General features: G+C 56.7%; 31 non-coding genes and 5 pseudogenes across 31 annotated transcripts; all 36 read left to right on the forward strand.

The window, feature by feature from the left end:
- The first annotated feature begins 60 nt into the window (after positions 1–60).
- On the forward strand, positions 61–179 carry LOC145345865 (5S ribosomal RNA). Its single transcript, XR_013887235.1, has one exon. It is a non-coding gene; the product is annotated as a 5S ribosomal RNA (ribosomal RNA).
- Positions 180–512: 333 nt separating this feature from the next.
- On the forward strand, positions 513–621 carry LOC145345703 (5S ribosomal RNA; annotated as a pseudogene).
- Positions 622–954: 333 nt separating this feature from the next.
- Positions 955–1,073, forward strand: LOC145345866 (5S ribosomal RNA). Its single transcript, XR_013887236.1, has one exon. It is a non-coding gene; the product is annotated as a 5S ribosomal RNA (ribosomal RNA).
- Positions 1,074–1,406: 333 nt separating this feature from the next.
- LOC145345637 (5S ribosomal RNA) lies at positions 1,407–1,525 on the forward strand. Its single transcript, XR_013887096.1, has one exon. It is a non-coding gene; the product is annotated as a 5S ribosomal RNA (ribosomal RNA).
- Positions 1,526–1,858: 333 nt separating this feature from the next.
- LOC145346272 (5S ribosomal RNA) lies at positions 1,859–1,977 on the forward strand. The gene has a single exon (XR_013887626.1). It is a non-coding gene; the product is annotated as a 5S ribosomal RNA (ribosomal RNA).
- A 333-nt stretch (positions 1,978–2,310) lies between these two features.
- On the forward strand, positions 2,311–2,429 carry LOC145346032 (5S ribosomal RNA). The gene has a single exon (XR_013887396.1). It is a non-coding gene; the product is annotated as a 5S ribosomal RNA (ribosomal RNA).
- Positions 2,430–2,762: 333 nt separating this feature from the next.
- Positions 2,763–2,881, forward strand: LOC145346190 (5S ribosomal RNA). The gene has a single exon (XR_013887547.1). It is a non-coding gene; the product is annotated as a 5S ribosomal RNA (ribosomal RNA).
- Positions 2,882–3,214: 333 nt separating this feature from the next.
- Positions 3,215–3,333, forward strand: LOC145346116 (5S ribosomal RNA). The gene has a single exon (XR_013887478.1). It is a non-coding gene; the product is annotated as a 5S ribosomal RNA (ribosomal RNA).
- A 333-nt stretch (positions 3,334–3,666) lies between these two features.
- On the forward strand, positions 3,667–3,785 carry LOC145345648 (5S ribosomal RNA). Its single transcript, XR_013887106.1, has one exon. It is a non-coding gene; the product is annotated as a 5S ribosomal RNA (ribosomal RNA).
- Positions 3,786–4,118: 333 nt separating this feature from the next.
- Positions 4,119–4,237, forward strand: LOC145345638 (5S ribosomal RNA). The gene has a single exon (XR_013887097.1). It is a non-coding gene; the product is annotated as a 5S ribosomal RNA (ribosomal RNA).
- A 333-nt stretch (positions 4,238–4,570) lies between these two features.
- On the forward strand, positions 4,571–4,689 carry LOC145345867 (5S ribosomal RNA). The gene has a single exon (XR_013887237.1). It is a non-coding gene; the product is annotated as a 5S ribosomal RNA (ribosomal RNA).
- A 333-nt stretch (positions 4,690–5,022) lies between these two features.
- On the forward strand, positions 5,023–5,141 carry LOC145345868 (5S ribosomal RNA). Its single transcript, XR_013887238.1, has one exon. It is a non-coding gene; the product is annotated as a 5S ribosomal RNA (ribosomal RNA).
- Positions 5,142–5,474: 333 nt separating this feature from the next.
- LOC145345639 (5S ribosomal RNA) lies at positions 5,475–5,593 on the forward strand. Its single transcript, XR_013887098.1, has one exon. It is a non-coding gene; the product is annotated as a 5S ribosomal RNA (ribosomal RNA).
- Positions 5,594–5,926: 333 nt separating this feature from the next.
- LOC145345869 (5S ribosomal RNA) lies at positions 5,927–6,045 on the forward strand. The gene has a single exon (XR_013887239.1). It is a non-coding gene; the product is annotated as a 5S ribosomal RNA (ribosomal RNA).
- Positions 6,046–6,378: 333 nt separating this feature from the next.
- On the forward strand, positions 6,379–6,487 carry LOC145345704 (5S ribosomal RNA; annotated as a pseudogene).
- A 333-nt stretch (positions 6,488–6,820) lies between these two features.
- LOC145345641 (5S ribosomal RNA) lies at positions 6,821–6,939 on the forward strand. Its single transcript, XR_013887099.1, has one exon. It is a non-coding gene; the product is annotated as a 5S ribosomal RNA (ribosomal RNA).
- Positions 6,940–7,272: 333 nt separating this feature from the next.
- Positions 7,273–7,391, forward strand: LOC145345660 (5S ribosomal RNA). Its single transcript, XR_013887117.1, has one exon. It is a non-coding gene; the product is annotated as a 5S ribosomal RNA (ribosomal RNA).
- Positions 7,392–7,724: 333 nt separating this feature from the next.
- Positions 7,725–7,843, forward strand: LOC145346033 (5S ribosomal RNA). Its single transcript, XR_013887397.1, has one exon. It is a non-coding gene; the product is annotated as a 5S ribosomal RNA (ribosomal RNA).
- A 333-nt stretch (positions 7,844–8,176) lies between these two features.
- On the forward strand, positions 8,177–8,295 carry LOC145345871 (5S ribosomal RNA). The gene has a single exon (XR_013887241.1). It is a non-coding gene; the product is annotated as a 5S ribosomal RNA (ribosomal RNA).
- Positions 8,296–8,628: 333 nt separating this feature from the next.
- LOC145345743 (5S ribosomal RNA) lies at positions 8,629–8,737 on the forward strand (annotated as a pseudogene).
- Positions 8,738–9,070: 333 nt separating this feature from the next.
- Positions 9,071–9,189, forward strand: LOC145346228 (5S ribosomal RNA). Its single transcript, XR_013887583.1, has one exon. It is a non-coding gene; the product is annotated as a 5S ribosomal RNA (ribosomal RNA).
- A 333-nt stretch (positions 9,190–9,522) lies between these two features.
- Positions 9,523–9,641, forward strand: LOC145345872 (5S ribosomal RNA). Its single transcript, XR_013887242.1, has one exon. It is a non-coding gene; the product is annotated as a 5S ribosomal RNA (ribosomal RNA).
- Positions 9,642–9,974: 333 nt separating this feature from the next.
- On the forward strand, positions 9,975–10,093 carry LOC145346000 (5S ribosomal RNA). The gene has a single exon (XR_013887365.1). It is a non-coding gene; the product is annotated as a 5S ribosomal RNA (ribosomal RNA).
- A 333-nt stretch (positions 10,094–10,426) lies between these two features.
- Positions 10,427–10,535, forward strand: LOC145345705 (5S ribosomal RNA; annotated as a pseudogene).
- A 333-nt stretch (positions 10,536–10,868) lies between these two features.
- Positions 10,869–10,987, forward strand: LOC145345642 (5S ribosomal RNA). Its single transcript, XR_013887100.1, has one exon. It is a non-coding gene; the product is annotated as a 5S ribosomal RNA (ribosomal RNA).
- Positions 10,988–11,320: 333 nt separating this feature from the next.
- Positions 11,321–11,439, forward strand: LOC145345661 (5S ribosomal RNA). Its single transcript, XR_013887118.1, has one exon. It is a non-coding gene; the product is annotated as a 5S ribosomal RNA (ribosomal RNA).
- Positions 11,440–11,772: 333 nt separating this feature from the next.
- Positions 11,773–11,891, forward strand: LOC145346034 (5S ribosomal RNA). Its single transcript, XR_013887398.1, has one exon. It is a non-coding gene; the product is annotated as a 5S ribosomal RNA (ribosomal RNA).
- Positions 11,892–12,224: 333 nt separating this feature from the next.
- On the forward strand, positions 12,225–12,343 carry LOC145346326 (5S ribosomal RNA). Its single transcript, XR_013887678.1, has one exon. It is a non-coding gene; the product is annotated as a 5S ribosomal RNA (ribosomal RNA).
- A 333-nt stretch (positions 12,344–12,676) lies between these two features.
- On the forward strand, positions 12,677–12,795 carry LOC145346148 (5S ribosomal RNA). The gene has a single exon (XR_013887508.1). It is a non-coding gene; the product is annotated as a 5S ribosomal RNA (ribosomal RNA).
- Positions 12,796–13,128: 333 nt separating this feature from the next.
- Positions 13,129–13,247, forward strand: LOC145346325 (5S ribosomal RNA). Its single transcript, XR_013887677.1, has one exon. It is a non-coding gene; the product is annotated as a 5S ribosomal RNA (ribosomal RNA).
- Positions 13,248–13,580: 333 nt separating this feature from the next.
- LOC145345706 (5S ribosomal RNA) lies at positions 13,581–13,689 on the forward strand (annotated as a pseudogene).
- A 333-nt stretch (positions 13,690–14,022) lies between these two features.
- On the forward strand, positions 14,023–14,141 carry LOC145345644 (5S ribosomal RNA). The gene has a single exon (XR_013887102.1). It is a non-coding gene; the product is annotated as a 5S ribosomal RNA (ribosomal RNA).
- Positions 14,142–14,474: 333 nt separating this feature from the next.
- On the forward strand, positions 14,475–14,593 carry LOC145345662 (5S ribosomal RNA). The gene has a single exon (XR_013887119.1). It is a non-coding gene; the product is annotated as a 5S ribosomal RNA (ribosomal RNA).
- Positions 14,594–14,926: 333 nt separating this feature from the next.
- Positions 14,927–15,045, forward strand: LOC145346313 (5S ribosomal RNA). The gene has a single exon (XR_013887666.1). It is a non-coding gene; the product is annotated as a 5S ribosomal RNA (ribosomal RNA).
- Positions 15,046–15,378: 333 nt separating this feature from the next.
- On the forward strand, positions 15,379–15,497 carry LOC145346191 (5S ribosomal RNA). The gene has a single exon (XR_013887548.1). It is a non-coding gene; the product is annotated as a 5S ribosomal RNA (ribosomal RNA).
- Positions 15,498–15,830: 333 nt separating this feature from the next.
- Positions 15,831–15,949, forward strand: LOC145346327 (5S ribosomal RNA). Its single transcript, XR_013887679.1, has one exon. It is a non-coding gene; the product is annotated as a 5S ribosomal RNA (ribosomal RNA).
- Positions 15,950–16,028: the final 79 nt, after the last annotated feature.

Genomic DNA, 16,028 nt, shown 5'->3' on the forward strand with positions numbered 1-16,028 from the left:
AAGCCAATTGTCGGCATCTGAGTTGTGAGCGTGAAAAGGCCAGAAATGAGTACAGCCAGCGCCTACGGCCATACTAGCCTGAAAACGCCCGATCTCGTCTGATCTCGGAAGCTAAGCAGGCTCAGGCCTGGTTAGTACTTGGATGGGAGACCGCCTGGGAATACCAGGTGCCGTAGGCTTTTGCTGCCAGCCGGGGCTGCCCGCAACGCCGGCTGTCGGCCCAGGGGCGGCTCACGTTTTGGCTGAGGAACTTTGCTGGTGATTTGTGGGAGAAGTCGGAACAGCAATACCCAGGAAGAAGTGCCAAGCAGACTATCTCTGGTGTCTCAGTGCTCAGGCCAGCAATATCCACCAAGAAGTGACAAGCGCAGTATCTCTGCTGATTCAGGGAGCTTTGCCCCAAACACTGCGTCAGTGTTTCCCTCCCTCCCTCCTCCTCTGACCACAGCACAAAGCCAATTGTCGGCATCTGAGTTGTGAGCGTGAAAAGGCCAGAAATGAGAGCAGCCAGCGCCTACGGCCATACTAGCCTGAAAACGTCTGATCTCGGAAGCTAAGCAGGCTCAGGCCTGGTTAGTACTTGGATGGGAGACCGCCTGGGAATACCAGGTGCCGTAGGCTTTTGCTGCCAGCCGGGGCTGCCCGCAACGCCGGCTGTCGGCCCAGAGGCGGCTCACGTTTTGGCTGAGGAACTTTGCTGGTGATTTGTGGGAGAAGTCGGAACAGCAATACCCAGGAAGAAGTGCCAAGCAGACTATCTCTGGTGTCTCAGTGCTCAGGCCAGCAATATCCACCAAGAAGTGACAAGCGCAGTATCTCTGCTGATTCAGGGAGCTTTGCCCCAAACACTGCGTCAGTGTTTCCCTCCCTCCCTCCTCCTCTGACCACAGCACAAAGCCAATTGTCGGCATCTGAGTTGTGAGCGTGAAAAGGCCAGAAATGAGTGCAGCCAGCGCCTACGGCCATACTAGCCTGAAAACGCCCGATCTCGTCTGATCTCGGAAGCTAAGCAGGCTCAGGCCTGGTTAGTACTTGGATGGGAGACCGCCTGGGAATACCAGGTGCCGTAGGCTTTTGCTGCCAGCCGGGGCTGCCCGCAACGCCGGCTGTCGGCCCAGGGGCGGCTCACGTTTTGGCTGAGGAACTTTGCTGGTGATTTGTGGGAGAAGTCGGAACAGCAATACCCAGGAAGAAGTGCCAAGCAGACTATCTCTGGTGTCTCAGTGCTCAGGCCAGCAATATCCACCAAGAAGTGACAAGCGCAGTATCTCTGCTGATTCAGGGAGCTTTGCCCCAAACACTGCGTCAGTGTTTCCCTCCCTCCCTCCTCCTCTGACCACAGCACAAAGCCAATTGTCGGCATCTGAGTTGTGAGCGTGAAAAGGCCAGAAATGAGAGCAGCCAGCGCATACGGCCATACTAGCCTGAAAACGCCCGATCTGGTCTGATCTCGGAAGCTAAGCAGGCTCAGGCCTGGTTAGTACTTGGATGGGAGACCGCCTGGGAATACCAGGTGCCGTAGGCTTTTGCTGCCAGCCGGGGCTGCCCGCAACGCCGGCTGTCGGCCCAGAGGCGGCTCACGTTTTGGCTGAGGAACTTTGCTGGTGATTTGTGGGAGAAGTCGGAACAGCAATACCCAGGAAGAAGTGCCAAGCAGACTATCTCTGGTGTCTCAGTGCTCAGGCCAGCAATATCCACCAAGAAGTGACAAGCGCAGTATCTCTGCTGATTCAGGGAGCTTTGCCCCAAACACTGCGTCAGTGTTTCCCTCCCTCCCTCCTCCTCTGACCACAGCACAAAGCCAATTGTCGGCATCTGAGTTGTGAGCGTGAAAAGGCCAGAAATGAGAACAGCCAGCGCCTACGGCCATACTAGCCTGAAAACGCCCGATCTCGTCTGATCTCGGAAGCTAAGCAGGCTCAGGCCTGGTTAGTACTTGGATGCGAGACCGCCTGGGAATACCAGGTGCCGTAGGCTTTTGCTGCCAGCCGGGGCTGCCCGCAACGCCGGCTGTCGGCCCAGGGGCGGCTCACGTTTTGGCTGAGGAACTTTGCTGGTGATTTGTGGGAGAAGTCGGAACAGCAATACCCAGGAAGAAGTGCCAAGCAGACTATCTCTGGTGTCTCAGTGCTCAGGCCAGCAATATCCACCAAGAAGTGACAAGCGCAGTATCTCTGCTGATTCAGGGAGCTTTGCCCCAAACACTGCGTCAGTGTTTCCCTCCCTCCCTCCTCCTCTGACCACAGCACAAAGCCAATTGTCGGCATCTGAGTTGTGAGCGTGAAAAGGCCAGAAATGAGAACCGCCAGTGCCTACGGCCATACTAGCCTGAAAACGCCCGATCTCGTCTGATCTCGGAAGCTAAGCAGGCTCAGGCCTGGTTAGTACTTGGATGGGAGTCCGCCTGGGAATACCAGGTGCCGTAGGCTTTTGCTGCCAGCCGGGGCTGCCCGCAACGCCGGCTGTCGGCCCAGAGGCGGCTCACGTTTTGGCTGAGGAACTTTGCTGGTGATTTGTGGGAGAAGTCGGAACAGCAATACCCAGGAAGAAGTGCCAAGCAGACTATCTCTGGTGTCTCAGTGCTCAGGCCAGCAATATCCACCAAGAAGTGACAAGCGCAGTATCTCTGCTGATTCAGGGAGCTTTGCCCCAAACACTGCGTCAGTGTTTCCCTCCCTCCCTCCTCCTCTGACCACAGCACAAAGCCAATTGTCGGCATCTGAGTTGTGAGCGTGAAAAGGCCAGAAATGAGAGCAGCCAGCGCCTACGGCCATACTAGCCTGAAAACGCCCGATCTGGTCTGATCTCGGAAGCTAAGCAGGCTCAGGCCTGGTTAGTACTTGGATGGGAGACCGCCTGGGAATACCAGGTGCCGTAGGCTTTTGCTGCCAGCCGGGGCTGCCCGCAACGCCGGCTGTCGGCCCAGAGGCGGCTCACGTTTTGGCTGAGGAACTTTGCTGGTGATTTGTGGGAGAAGTCGGAACAGCAATACCCAGGAAGAAGTGCCAAGCAGACTATCTCTGGTGTCTCAGTGCTCAGGCCAGCAATATCCACCAAGAAGTGACAAGCGCAGTATCTCTGCTGATTCAGGGAGCTTTGCCCCAAACACTGCGTCAGTGTTTCCCTCCCTCCCTCCTCCTCTGACCACAGCACAAAGCCAATTGTCGGCATCTGAGTTGTGAGCGTGAAAAGGCCAGAAATGAGAGCAGCCAGCGCCTACGGCCATACTAGCCTGAAAACGCCCGATCTCGTCTGATCTCGGAAGCTAAGCAGGCTCAGGCCTGGTTAGTACTTGGATGGGAGACCGCCTGGGAATACCAGGTGCCGTCGGCTTTTGCTGCCAGCCGGGGCTGCCCGCAACACCGGCTGTCGGCCCAGAGGCGGCTCACGTTTTGGCTGAGGAACTTTGCTGGTGATTTGTGGGAGAAGTCGGAACAGCAATACCCAGGAAGAAGTGCCAAGCAGACTATCTCTGGTGTCTCAGTGCTCAGGCCAGCAATATCCACCAAGAAGTGACAAGCGCAGTATCTCTGCTGATTCAGGGAGCTTTGCCCCAAACACTGCGTCAGTGTTTCCCTCCCTCCCTCCTCCTCTGACCACAGCACAAAGCCAATTGTCGGCATCTGAGTTGTGAGCGTGAAAAGGCCAGAAATGAGAGCAGCCAGCGCCTACGGCCATACTAGCCTGAAAACGCCCGATCTGGTCTGATCTCGGAAGCTAAGCAGGCTCAGGCCTGGTTAGTACGTGGATGGGAGACCGCCTGGGAATACCAGGTGCCGTAGGCTTTTGCTGCCAGCCGGGGCTGCCCGCAACGCCGGCTGTCGGCCCAGGGGCGGCTCACGTTTTGGCTGAGGAACTTTGCTGGTGATTTGTGGGAGAAGTCGGAACAGCAATACCCAGGAAGAAGTGCCAAGCAGACTATCTCTGGTGTCTCAGTGCTCAGGCCAGCAATATCCACCAAGAAGTGACAAGCGCAGTATCTCTGCTGATTCAGGGAGCTTTGCCCCAAACACTGCGTCAGTGTTTCCCTCCCTCCCTCCTCCTCTGACCACAGCACAAAGCCAATTGTCGGCATCTGAGTTGTGAGCGTGAAAAGGCCAGAAATGAGAGCAGCCAGCGCATACGGCCATACTAGCCTGAAAACGCCCGATCTGGTCTGATCTCGGAAGCTAAGCAGGCTCAGGCCTGGTTAGTACTTGGATGGGAGACCGCCTGGGAATACCAGGTGCCGTAGGCTTTTGCTGCCAGCCGGGGCTGCCCGCAACGCCGGCTGTCGGCCCAGAGGCGGCTCACGTTTTGGCTGAGGAACTTTGCTGGTGATTTGTGGGAGAAGTCGGAACAGCAATACCCAGGAAGAAGTGCCAAGCAGACTATCTCTGGTGTCTCAGTGCTCAGGCCAGCAATATCCACCAAGAAGTGACAAGCGCAGTATCTCTGCTGATTCAGGGAGCTTTGCCCCAAACACTGCGTCAGTGTTTCCCTCCCTCCCTCCTCCTCTGACCACAGCACAAAGCCAATTGTCGGCATCTGAGTTGTGAGCGTGAAAAGGCCAGAAATGAGAGCAGCCAGCGCCTACGGCCATACTAGCCTGAAAACGCCCGATCTCGTCTGATCTCGGAAGCTAAGCAGGCTCAGGCCTGGTTAGTACTTGGATGGGAGACCGCCTGGGAATACCAGGTGCCGTAGGCTTTTGCTGCCAGCCGGGGCTGCCCGCAACGCCGGCTGTCGGCCCAGAGGCGGCTCACGTTTTGGCTGAGGAACTTTGCTGGTGATTTGTGGGAGAAGTCGGAACAGCAATACCCAGGAAGAAGTGCCAAGCAGACTATCTCTGGTGTCTCAGTGCTCAGGCCAGCAATATCCACCAAGAAGTGACAAGCGCAGTATCTCTGCTGATTCAGGGAGCTTTGCCCCAAACACTGCGTCAGTGTTTCCCTCCCTCCCTCCTCCTCTGACCACAGCACAAAGCCAATTGTCGGCATCTGAGTTGTGAGCGTGAAAAGGCCAGAAATGAGAGCAGCCAGCGCCTACGGCCATACTAGCCTGAAAACGCCCGATCTCGTCTGATCTCGGAAGCTAAGCAGGCTCAGGCCTGGTTAGTACTTGGATGGGAGACCGCCTGGGAATACCAGGTGCCGTAGGCTTTTGCTGCCAGCCGGGGCTGCCCGCAACGCCGGCTGTCGGCCCAGGGGCGGCTCACGTTTTGGCTGAGGAACTTTGCTGGTGATTTGTGGGAGAAGTCGGAACAGCAATACCCAGGAAGAAGTGCCAAGCAGACTATCTCTGGTGTCTCAGTGCTCAGGCCAGCAATATCCACCAAGAAGTGACAAGCGCAGTATCTCTGCTGATTCAGGGAGCTTTGCCCCAAACACTGCGTCAGTGTTTCCCTCCCTCCCTCCTCCTCTGACCACAGCACAAAGCCAATTGTCGGCATCTGAGTTGTGAGCGTGAAAAGGCCAGAAATGAGAGCAGCCAGCGCATACGGCCATACTAGCCTGAAAACGCCCGATCTGGTCTGATCTCGGAAGCTAAGCAGGCTCAGGCCTGGTTAGTACTTGGATGGGAGACCGCCTGGGAATACCAGGTGCCGTAGGCTTTTGCTGCCAGCCGGGGCTGCCCGCAACGCCGGCTGTCGGCCCAGAGGCGGCTCACGTTTTGGCTGAGGAACTTTGCTGGTGATTTGTGGGAGAAGTCGGAACAGCAATACCCAGGAAGAAGTGCCAAGCAGACTATCTCTGGTGTCTCAGTGCTCAGGCCAGCAATATCCACCAAGAAGTGACAAGCGCAGTATCTCTGCTGATTCAGGGAGCTTTGCCCCAAACACTGCGTCAGTGTTTCCCTCCCTCCCTCCTCCTCTGACCACAGCACAAAGCCAATTGTCGGCATCTGAGTTGTGAGCGTGAAAAGGCCAGAAATGAGAGCAGCCAGCGCCTACGGCCATACTAGCCTGAAAACGCCCGATCTCGTCTGATCTCGGAAGCTAAGCAGGCTCAGGCCTGGTTAGTACTTGGATGGGAGACCGCCTGGGAATACCAGGTGCCGTAGGCTTTTGCTGCCAGCCGGGGCTGCCCGCAACGCCGGCTGTCGGCCCAGAGGCGGCTCACGTTTTGGCTGAGGAACTTTGCTGGTGATTTGTGGGAGAAGTCGGAACAGCAATACCCAGGAAGAAGTGCCAAGCAGACTATCTCTGGTGTCTCAGTGCTCAGGCCAGCAATATCCACCAAGAAGTGACAAGCGCAGTATCTCTGCTGATTCAGGGAGCTTTGCCCCAAACACTGCGTCAGTGTTTCCCTCCCTCCCTCCTCCTCTGACCACAGCACAAAGCCAATTGTCGGCATCTGAGTTGTGAGCGTGAAAAGGCCAGAAATGAGTGCAGCCAGCGCCTACGGCCATACTAGCCTGAAAACGTCTGATCTCGGAAGCTAAGCAGGCTCAGGCCTGGTTAGTACTTGGATGGGAGACCGCCTGGGAATACCAGGTGCCGTAGGCTTTTGCTGCCAGCCGGGGCTGCCCGCAACGCCGGCTGTCGGCCCAGAGGCGGCTCACGTTTTGGCTGAGGAACTTTGCTGGTGATTTGTGGGAGAAGTCGGAACAGCAATACCCAGGAAGAAGTGCCAAGCAGACTATCTCTGGTGTCTCAGTGCTCAGGCCAGCAATATCCACCAAGAAGTGACAAGCGCAGTATCTCTGCTGATTCAGGGAGCTTTGCCCCAAACACTGCGTCAGTGTTTCCCTCCCTCCCTCCTCCTCTGACCACAGCACAAAGCCAATTGTCGGCATCTGAGTTGTGAGCGTGAAAAGGCCAGAAATGAGAGCAGCCAGCGCATACGGCCATACTAGCCTGAAAACGCCCGATCTGGTCTGATCTCGGAAGCTAAGCAGGCTCAGGCCTGGTTAGTACTTGGATGGGAGACCGCCTGGGAATACCAGGTGCCGTAGGCTTTTGCTGCCAGCCGGGGCTGCCCGCAACGCCGGCTGTCGGCCCAGAGGCGGCTCACGTTTTGGCTGAGGAACTTTGCTGGTGATTTGTGGGAGAAGTCGGAACAGCAATACCCAGGAAGAAGTGCCAAGCAGACTATCTCTGGTGTCTCAGTGCTCAGGCCAGCAATATCCACCAAGAAGTGACAAGCGCAGTATCTCTGCTGATTCAGGGAGCTTTGCCCCAAACACTGCGTCAGTGTTTCCCTCCCTCCCTCCTCCTCTGACCACAGCACAAAGCCAATTGTCGGCATCTGAGTTGTGAGCGTGAAAAGGCCAGAAATGAGAGCAGCCAGCGCCTACGGCCGTACTAGCCTGAAAACGCCCGATCTCGTCTGATCTCGGAAGCTAAGCAGGCTCAGGCCTGGTTAGTACTTGGATGCGAGACCGCCTGGGAATACCAGGTGCCGTAGGCTTTTGCTGCCAGCCGGGGCTGCCCGCAACGCCGGCTGTCGGCCCAGGGGCGGCTCACGTTTTGGCTGAGGAACTTTGCTGGTGATTTGTGGGAGAAGTCGGAACAGCAATACCCAGGAAGAAGTGCCAAGCAGACTATCTCTGGTGTCTCAGTGCTCAGGCCAGCAATATCCACCAAGAAGTGACAAGCGCAGTATCTCTGCTGATTCAGGGAGCTTTGCCCCAAACACTGCGTCAGTGTTTCCCTCCCTCCCTCCTCCTCTGACCACAGCACAAAGCCAATTGTCGGCATCTGAGTTGTGAGCGTGAAAAGGCCAGAAATGAGAGCCGCCAGTGCCTACGGCCATACTAGCCTGAAAACGCCCGATCTCGTCTGATCTCGGAAGCTAAGCAGGCTCAGGCCTGGTTAGTACTTGGATGGGAGTCCGCCTGGGAATACCAGGTGCCGTAGGCTTTTGCTGCCAGCCGGGGCTGCCCGCAACGCCGGCTGTCGGCCCAGAGGCGGCTCACGTTTTGGCTGAGGAACTTTGCTGGTGATTTGTGGGAGAAGTCGGAACAGCAATACCCAGGAAGAAGTGCCAAGCAGACTATCTCTGGTGTCTCAGTGCTCAGGCCAGCAATATCCACCAAGAAGTGACAAGCGCAGTATCTCTGCTGATTCAGGGAGCTTTGCCCCAAACACTGCGTCAGTGTTTCCCTCCCTCCCTCCTCCTCTGACCACAGCACAAAGCCAATTGTCGGCATCTGAGTTGTGAGCGTGAAAAGGCCAGAAATGAGAGCAGCCAGCGCCTACGGCCATACTAGCCTGAAAACGCCCGATCTCGTCTGATCTCGGAAGCTAAGCAGGCTCAGGCCTGGTTAGTACTTGGATGGGAGACCGCCTGGGAATACCAGGTGCCGTAGGCTTTTGCTGCCAGCCGGGGCTGCCCGCAACGCCGGCTGTCGGCCCAGGGGCGGCTCACGTTTTGGCTGAGGAACTTTGCTGGTGATTTGTGGGAGAAGTCGGAACAGCAATACCCAGGAAGAAGTGCCAAGCAGACTATCTCTGGTGTCTCAGTGCTCAGGCCAGCAATATCCACCAAGAAGTGACAAGCGCAGTATCTCTGCTGATTCAGGGAGCTTTGCCCCAAACACTGCGTCAGTGTTTCCCTCCCTCCCTCCTCCTCTGACCACAGCACAAAGCCAATTGTCGGCATCTGAGTTGTGAGCGTGAAAAGGCCAGAAATGAGAGCAGCCAGCGCCTACGGCCATACTAGCCTGAAAACGTCTGATCTCTGAAGCTAAGCAGGCTCAGGCCTGGTTAGTAATTGGATGGGAGACCGCCTGGGAATACCAGGTGCCGTAGGCTTTTGCTGCCAGCCGGGGCTGCCCGCAACGCCGGCTGTCGGCCCAGAGGCGGCTCACGTTTTGGCTGAGGAACTTTGCTGGTGATTTGTGGGAGAAGTCGGAACAGCAATACCCAGGAAGAAGTGCCAAGCAGACTATCTCTGGTGTCTCAGTGCTCAGGCCAGCAATATCCACCAAGAAGTGACAAGCGCAGTATCTCTGCTGATTCAGGGAGCTTTGCCCCAAACACTGCGTCAGTGTTTCCCTCCCTCCCTCCTCCTCTGACCACAGCACAAAGCCAATTGTCGGCATCTGAGTTGTGAGCGTGAAAAGGCCAGAAATGAGAGCAGCCAGCGCCTACGGCCATACTAGCCTGAAAACGCCTGATCTCGTCTGATCTCGGAAGCTAAGCAGGCTCAGGCCTGGTTAGTACTTGGATGGGAGTCCGCCTGGGAATACCAGGTGCCGTAGGCTTTTGCTGCCAGCCGGGGCTGCCCGCAACGCCGGCTGTCGGCCCAGAGGCGGCTCACGTTTTGGCTGAGGAACTTTGCTGGTGATTTGTGGGAGAAGTCGGAACAGCAATACCCAGGAAGAAGTGCCAAGCAGACTATCTCTGGTGTCTCAGTGCTCAGGCCAGCAATATCCACCAAGAAGTGACAAGCGCAGTATCTCTGCTGATTCAGGGAGCTTTGCCCCAAACACTGCGTCAGTGTTTCCCTCCCTCCCTCCTCCTCTGACCACAGCACAAAGCCAATTGTCGGCATCTGAGTTGTGAGCGTGAAAAGGCCAGAAATGAGTACAGCCAGCGCCTACGGCCATACTAGCCTGAAAACGCCCGATCTCGTCTGATCTCGGAAGCTAAGCAGGCTCAGGCCTGGTTAGTACTTGGATGGGAGACCGCCTGGGAATACCAGGTGCCGTAGGCTTTTGCTGCCAGCCGGGGCTGCCCGCAACGCCGGCTGTCGGCCCAGGGGCGGCTCACGTTTTGGCTGAGGAACTTTGCTGGTGATTTGTGGGAGAAGTCGGAACAGCAATACCCAGGAAGAAGTGCCAAGCAGACTATCTCTGGTGTCTCAGTGCTCAGGCCAGCAATATCCACCAAGAAGTGACAAGCGCAGTATCTCTGCTGATTCAGGGAGCTTTGCCCCAAACACTGCGTCAGTGTTTCCCTCCCTCCCTCCTCCTCTGACCACAGCACAAAGCCAATTGTCGGCATCTGAGTTGTGAGCGTGAAAAGGCCAGAAATGAGTACAGCCAGCGCCTACGGCCATACTAGCCTGAATACGCCCGATCTCGTCTGATCTCGGAAGCTAAGCAGGCTCAGGCCTGGTTAGTACTTGGATGGGAGACCGCCTGGGAATACCAGGTGCCGTAGGCTTTTGCTGCCAGCCGGGGCTGCCCGCAACGCCGGCTGTCGGCCCAGGGGCGGCTCACGTTTTGGCTGAGGAACTTTGCTGGTGATTTGTGGGAGAAGTCGGAACAGCAATACCCAGGAAGAAGTGCCAAGCAGACTATCTCTGGTGTCTCAGTGCTCAGGCCAGCAATATCCACCAAGAAGTGACAAGCGCAGTATCTCTGCTGATTCAGGGAGCTTTGCCCCAAACACTGCGTCAGTGTTTCCCTCCCTCCCTCCTCCTCTGACCACAGCACAAAGCCAATTGTCGGCATCTGAGTTGTGAGCGTGAAAAGGCCAGCAATGAGAGCAGCCAGCGCCTACGGCCATACTAGCCTGAAAACGTCTGATCTCGGAAGCTAAGCAGGCTCAGGCCTGGTTAGTACTTGGATGGGAGACCGCCTGGGAATACCAGGTGCCGTAGGCTTTTGCTGCCAGCCGGGGCTGCCCGCAACGCCGGCTGTCGGCCCAGAGGCGGCTCACGTTTTGGCTGAGGAACTTTGCTGGTGATTTGTGGGAGAAGTCGGAACAGCAATACCCAGGAAGAAGTGCCAAGCAGACTATCTCTGGTGTCTCAGTGCTCAGGCCAGCAATATCCACCAAGAAGTGACAAGCGCAGTATCTCTGCTGATTCAGGGAGCTTTGCCCCAAACACTGCGTCAGTGTTTCCCTCCCTCCCTCCTCCTCTGACCACAGCACAAAGCCAATTGTCGGCATCTGAGTTGTGAGCGTGAAAAGGCCAGAAATGAGAGCAGCCAGCGCATACGGCCATACTAGCCTGAAAACGCCCGATCTGGTCTGATCTCGGAAGCTAAGCAGGCTCAGGCCTGGTTAGTACTTGGATGGGAGACCGCCTGGGAATACCAGGTGCCGTAGGCTTTTGCTGCCAGCCGGGGCTGCCCGCAACGCCGGCTGTCGGCCCAGAGGCGGCTCACGTTTTGGCTGAGGAACTTTGCTGGTGATTTGTGGGAGAAGTCGGAACAGCAATACCCAGGAAGAAGTGCCAAGCAGACTATCTCTGGTGTCTCAGTGCTCAGGCCAGCAATATCCACCAAGAAGTGACAAGCGCAGTATCTCTGCTGATTCAGGGAGCTTTGCCCCAAACACTGCGTCAGTGTTTCCCTCCCTCCCTCCTCCTCTGACCACAGCACAAAGCCAATTGTCGGCATCTGAGTTGTGAGCGTGAAAAGGCCAGAAATGAGAGCAGCCAGCGCCTACGGCCGTACTAGCCTGAAAACGCCCGATCTCGTCTGATCTCGGAAGCTAAGCAGGCTCAGGCCTGGTTAGTACTTGGATGCGAGACCGCCTGGGAATACCAGGTGCCGTAGGCTTTTGCTGCCAGCCGGGGCTGCCCGCAACGCCGGCTGTCGGCCCAGGGGCGGCTCACGTTTTGGCTGAGGAACTTTGCTGGTGATTTGTGGGAGAAGTCGGAACAGCAATACCCAGGAAGAAGTGCCAAGCAGACTATCTCTGGTGTCTCAGTGCTCAGGCCAGCAATATCCACCAAGAAGTGACAAGCGCAGTATCTCTGCTGATTCAGGGAGCTTTGCCCCAAACACTGCGTCAGTGTTTCCCTCCCTCCCTCCTCCTCTGACCACAGCACAAAGCCAATTGTCGGCATCTGAGTTGTGAGCGTGAAAAGGCCAGAAATGAGAGCCGCCAGTGCCTACGGCCATACTAGCCTGAAAACGCCCGATCTCGTCTGATCTCGGAAGCTAAGCAGGCTCAGGCCTGGTTAGTACTTGGATGGGAGTCCGCCTGGGAATACCAGGTGCCGTAGGCTTTTGCTGCCAGCCGGGGCTGCCCGCAACGCCGGCTGTCGGCCCAGAGGCGGCTCACGTTTTGGCTGAGGAACTTTGCTGGTGATTTGTGGGAGAAGTCGGAACAGCAATACCCAGGAAGAAGTGCCAAGCAGACTATCTCTGGTGTCTCAGTGCTCAGGCCAGCAATATCCACCAAGAAGTGACAAGCGCAGTATCTCTGCTGATTCAGGGAGCTTTGCCCCAAACACTGCGTCAGTGTTTCCCTCCCTCCCTCCTCCTCTGACCACAGCACAAAGCCAATTGTCGGCATCTGAGTTGTGAGCGTGAAAAGGCCAGAAATGAGAGCAGCCAGCGCCTACGGCCATACTAGCCTGAAAACGCCCGATCTGGTCTGATCTCGGAAGCTAAGCAGGCTCAGGCCTGGTTAGTACTTGGATGGGAGACCGCCTGGGAATACCAGGTGCCGTCGGCTTTTGCTGCCAGCCGGGGCTGCCCGCAACACCGGCTGTCGGCCCAGAGGCGGCTCACGTTTTGGCTGAGGAACTTTGCTGGTGATTTGTGGGAGAAGTCGGAACAGCAATACCCAGGAAGAAGTGCCAAGCAGACTATCTCTGGTGTCTCAGTGCTCAGGCCAGCAATATCCACCAAGAAGTGACAAGCGCAGTATCTCTGCTGATTCAGGGAGCTTTGCCCCAAACACTGCGTCAGTGTTTCCCTCCCTCCCTCCTCCTCTGACCACAGCACAAAGCCAATTGTCGGCATCTGAGTTGTGAGCGTGAAAAGGCCAGAAATGAGAGCAGCCAGCGCCTACGGCCATACTAGCCGGAAAACGCCCGATCTCGTCTGATCTCGGAAGCTAAGCAGGCTCAGGCCTGGTTAGTACTTGGATGGGAGACCGCCTGGGAATTCCAGGTGCCGTAGGCTTTTGCTGCCAGCCGGGGCTGCCCGCAACGCCGGCTGTCGGCCCAGAGGCGGCTCACGTTTTGGCTGAGGAACTTTGCTGGTGATTTGTGGGAGAAGTCGGAACAGCAATACCCAGGAAGAAGTGCCAAGCAGACTATCTCTGGTGTCTCAGTGCTCAGGCCAGCAATATCCACCAAGAAGTGACAAGCGCAGTATCTCTGCTGATTCAGGGAGCTTTGCCCCAAACACTGCGTCAGTGTTTCCCTCCCTCCCTCCTCCTCTGACCACAGCACAAAGCCAATTGTCGGCATCTGAGTTGTGAGCGTGAAAAGGCCAGAAATGAGAGCAGCCAGCGCCTACGGCCATACTAGACGGAAAACGCCCGATCTCGTCTGATCTCGGAAGCTAAGCAGGCTCAGGCCTGGTTAGTACTTGGATGGGAGACCGCCTGGGAATACCAGGTGCCGTAGGCTTTTGCTGCCAGCCGGGGCTGCCCGCAACGCCGGCTGTCGGCCCAGGGGCGGCTCACGTTTTGGCTGAGGAACTTTGCTGGTGATTTGTGGGAGAAGTCGGAACAGCAATACCCAGGAAGAAGTGCCAAGCAGACTATCTCTGGTGTCTCAGTGCTCAGGCCAGCAATATCCACCAAGAAGTGACAAGCGCAGTATCTCTGCTGATTCAGGGAGCTTTGCCCCAAACACTGCGTCAGTGTTTCCCTCCCTCCCTCCTCCTCTGACCACAGCACAAAGCCAATTGTCGGCATCTGAGTTGTGAGCGTGAAAAGGCCAGCAATGAGAGCAGCCAGCGCCTACGGCCATACTAGCCTGAAAACGTCTGATCTCGGAAGCTAAGCAGGCTCAGGCCTGGTTAGTACTTGGATGGGAGACCGCCTGGGAATACCAGGTGCCGTAGGCTTTTGCTGCCAGCCGGGGCTGCCCGCAACGCCGGCTGTCGGCCCAGAGGCGGCTCACGTTTTGGCTGAGGAACTTTGCTGGTGATTTGTGGGAGAAGTCGGAACAGCAATACCCAGGAAGAAGTGCCAAGCAGACTATCTCTGGTGTCTCAGTGCTCAGGCCAGCAATATCCACCAAGAAGTGACAAGCGCAGTATCTCTGCTGATTCAGGGAGCTTTGCCCCAAACACTGCGTCAGTGTTTCCCTCCCTCCCTCCTCCTCTGACCACAGCACAAAGCCAATTGTCGGCATCTGAGTTGTGAGCGTGAAAAGGCCAGAAATGAGAGCAGCCAGCGCATACGGCCATACTAGCCTGAAAACGCCCGATCTGGTCTGATCTCGGAAGCTAAGCAGGCTCAGGCCTGGTTAGTACTTGGATGGGAGACCGCCTGGGAATACCAGGTGCCGTAGGCTTTTGCTGCCAGCCGGGGCTGCCCGCAACGCCGGCTGTCGGCCCAGAGGCGGCTCACGTTTTGGCTGAGGAACTTTGCTGGTGATTTGTGGGAGAAGTCGGAACAGCAATACCCAGGAAGAAGTGCCAAGCAGACTATCTCTGGTGTCTCAGTGCTCAGGCCAGCAATATCCACCAAGAAGTGACAAGCGCAGTATCTCTGCTGATTCAGGGAGCTTTGCCCCAAACACTGCGTCAGTGTTTCCCTCCCTCCCTCCTCCTCTGACCACAGCACAAAGCCAATTGTCGGCATCTGAGTTGTGAGCGTGAAAAGGCCAGAAATGAGAGCAGCCAGCGCCTACGGCCGTACTAGCCTGAAAACGCCCGATCTCGTCTGATCTCGGAAGCTAAGCAGGCTCAGGCCTGGTTAGTACTTGGATGCGAGACCGCCTGGGAATACCAGGTGCCGTAGGCTTTTGCTGCCAGCCGGGGCTGCCCGCAACGCCGGCTGTCGGCCCAGGGGCGGCTCACGTTTTGGCTGAGGAACTTTGCTGGTGATTTGTGGGAGAAGTCGGAACAGCAATACCCAGGAAGAAGTGCCAAGCAGACTATCTCTGGTGTCTCAGTGCTCAGGCCAGCAATATCCACCAAGAAGTGACAAGCGCAGTATCTCTGCTGATTCAGGGAGCTTTGCCCCAAACACTGCGTCAGTGTTTCCCTCCCTCCCTCCTCCTCTGACCACAGCACAAAGCCAATTGTCGGCATCTGAGTTGTGAGCGTGAAAAGGCCAGAAATGAGAGCCGCCAGTGCCTACGGCCATACTAGCCTGAAAACGCCCGATCTGGTCTGATCTCGGAAGCTAAGCAGGCTCAGGCCTGGTTAGTACTTGGATGGGAGTCCGCCTGGGAATACCAGGTGCCGTAGGCTTTTGCTGCCAGCCGGGGCTGCCCGCAACGCCGGCTGTCGGCCCAGAGGCGGCTCACGTTTTGGCTGAGGAACTTTGCTGGTGATTTGTGGGAGAAGCCGGAACAGCAATACCCAGGAAGAAGTGCCAAGCAGACTATCTCTGGTGTCTCAGTGCTCAGGCCAGCAATATCCACCAAGAAGTGACAAGCGCAGTATCTCTGCTGATTCAGGGAGCTTTGCCCCAAACACTGCGTCAGTGTTTCCCTCCCTCCCTCCTCCTCTGACCACAGCACAAAGCCAATTGTCGGCATCTGAGTTGTGAGCGTGAAAAGGCCAGAAATGAGAGCAGCCAGCGCCTACGGCCATACTAGCCTGAAAACGCCCGATCTGGTCTGATCTCGGAAGCTAAGCAGGCTCAGGCCTGGTTAGTACTTGGATGGGAGACCGCCTGGGAATACCAGGTGCCGTAGGCTTTTGCTGCCAGCCGGGGCTGCCCGCAACGCCGGCTGTCGGCCCAGAGGCGGCTCACGTTTTGGCTGAGGAACTTTGCTGGTGATTTGTGGGAGAAGTCGGAACAGCAATACCCAGGAAGAAGTGCCAAGCAGACTATCTCTGGTGTCTCAGTGCTCAGGCCAGCAATATCCACCAAGAAGTGACAAGCGCAGTATCTCTGCTGATTCAGGGAGCTTTGCCCCAAACACTGCGTCAGTGTTTCCCTCCCTCCCTCCTCCTCTGACCACAGCACAAAGCCAATTGTCGGCATCTGAGTTGTGAGCGTGAAAAGGCCAGAAATGAGAGCAGCCAGCGCCTACGGCCATACTAGCCTGAAAACGCCCGATCTGGTCTGATCTCGGAAGCTAAGCAGGCTCAGGCCTGGTTAGTACTTGGATGGGAGACCGCCTGGGAATACCAGGTGCCGTCGGCTTTTGCTGCCAGCCGGGGCTGCCCGCAACACCGGCTGTCGGCCCAGAGGCGGCTCACGTTTTGGCTGAGGAACTTTGCTG

This window comes from Carcharhinus amblyrhynchos, chromosome 7 (genome assembly GCF_965287045.1).
Source record: "Carcharhinus amblyrhynchos chromosome 7, sCarAmb.v2.hapA, whole genome shotgun sequence".
Taxonomy (NCBI): Eukaryota; Metazoa; Chordata; class Chondrichthyes; order Carcharhiniformes; family Carcharhinidae; genus Carcharhinus; species Carcharhinus amblyrhynchos.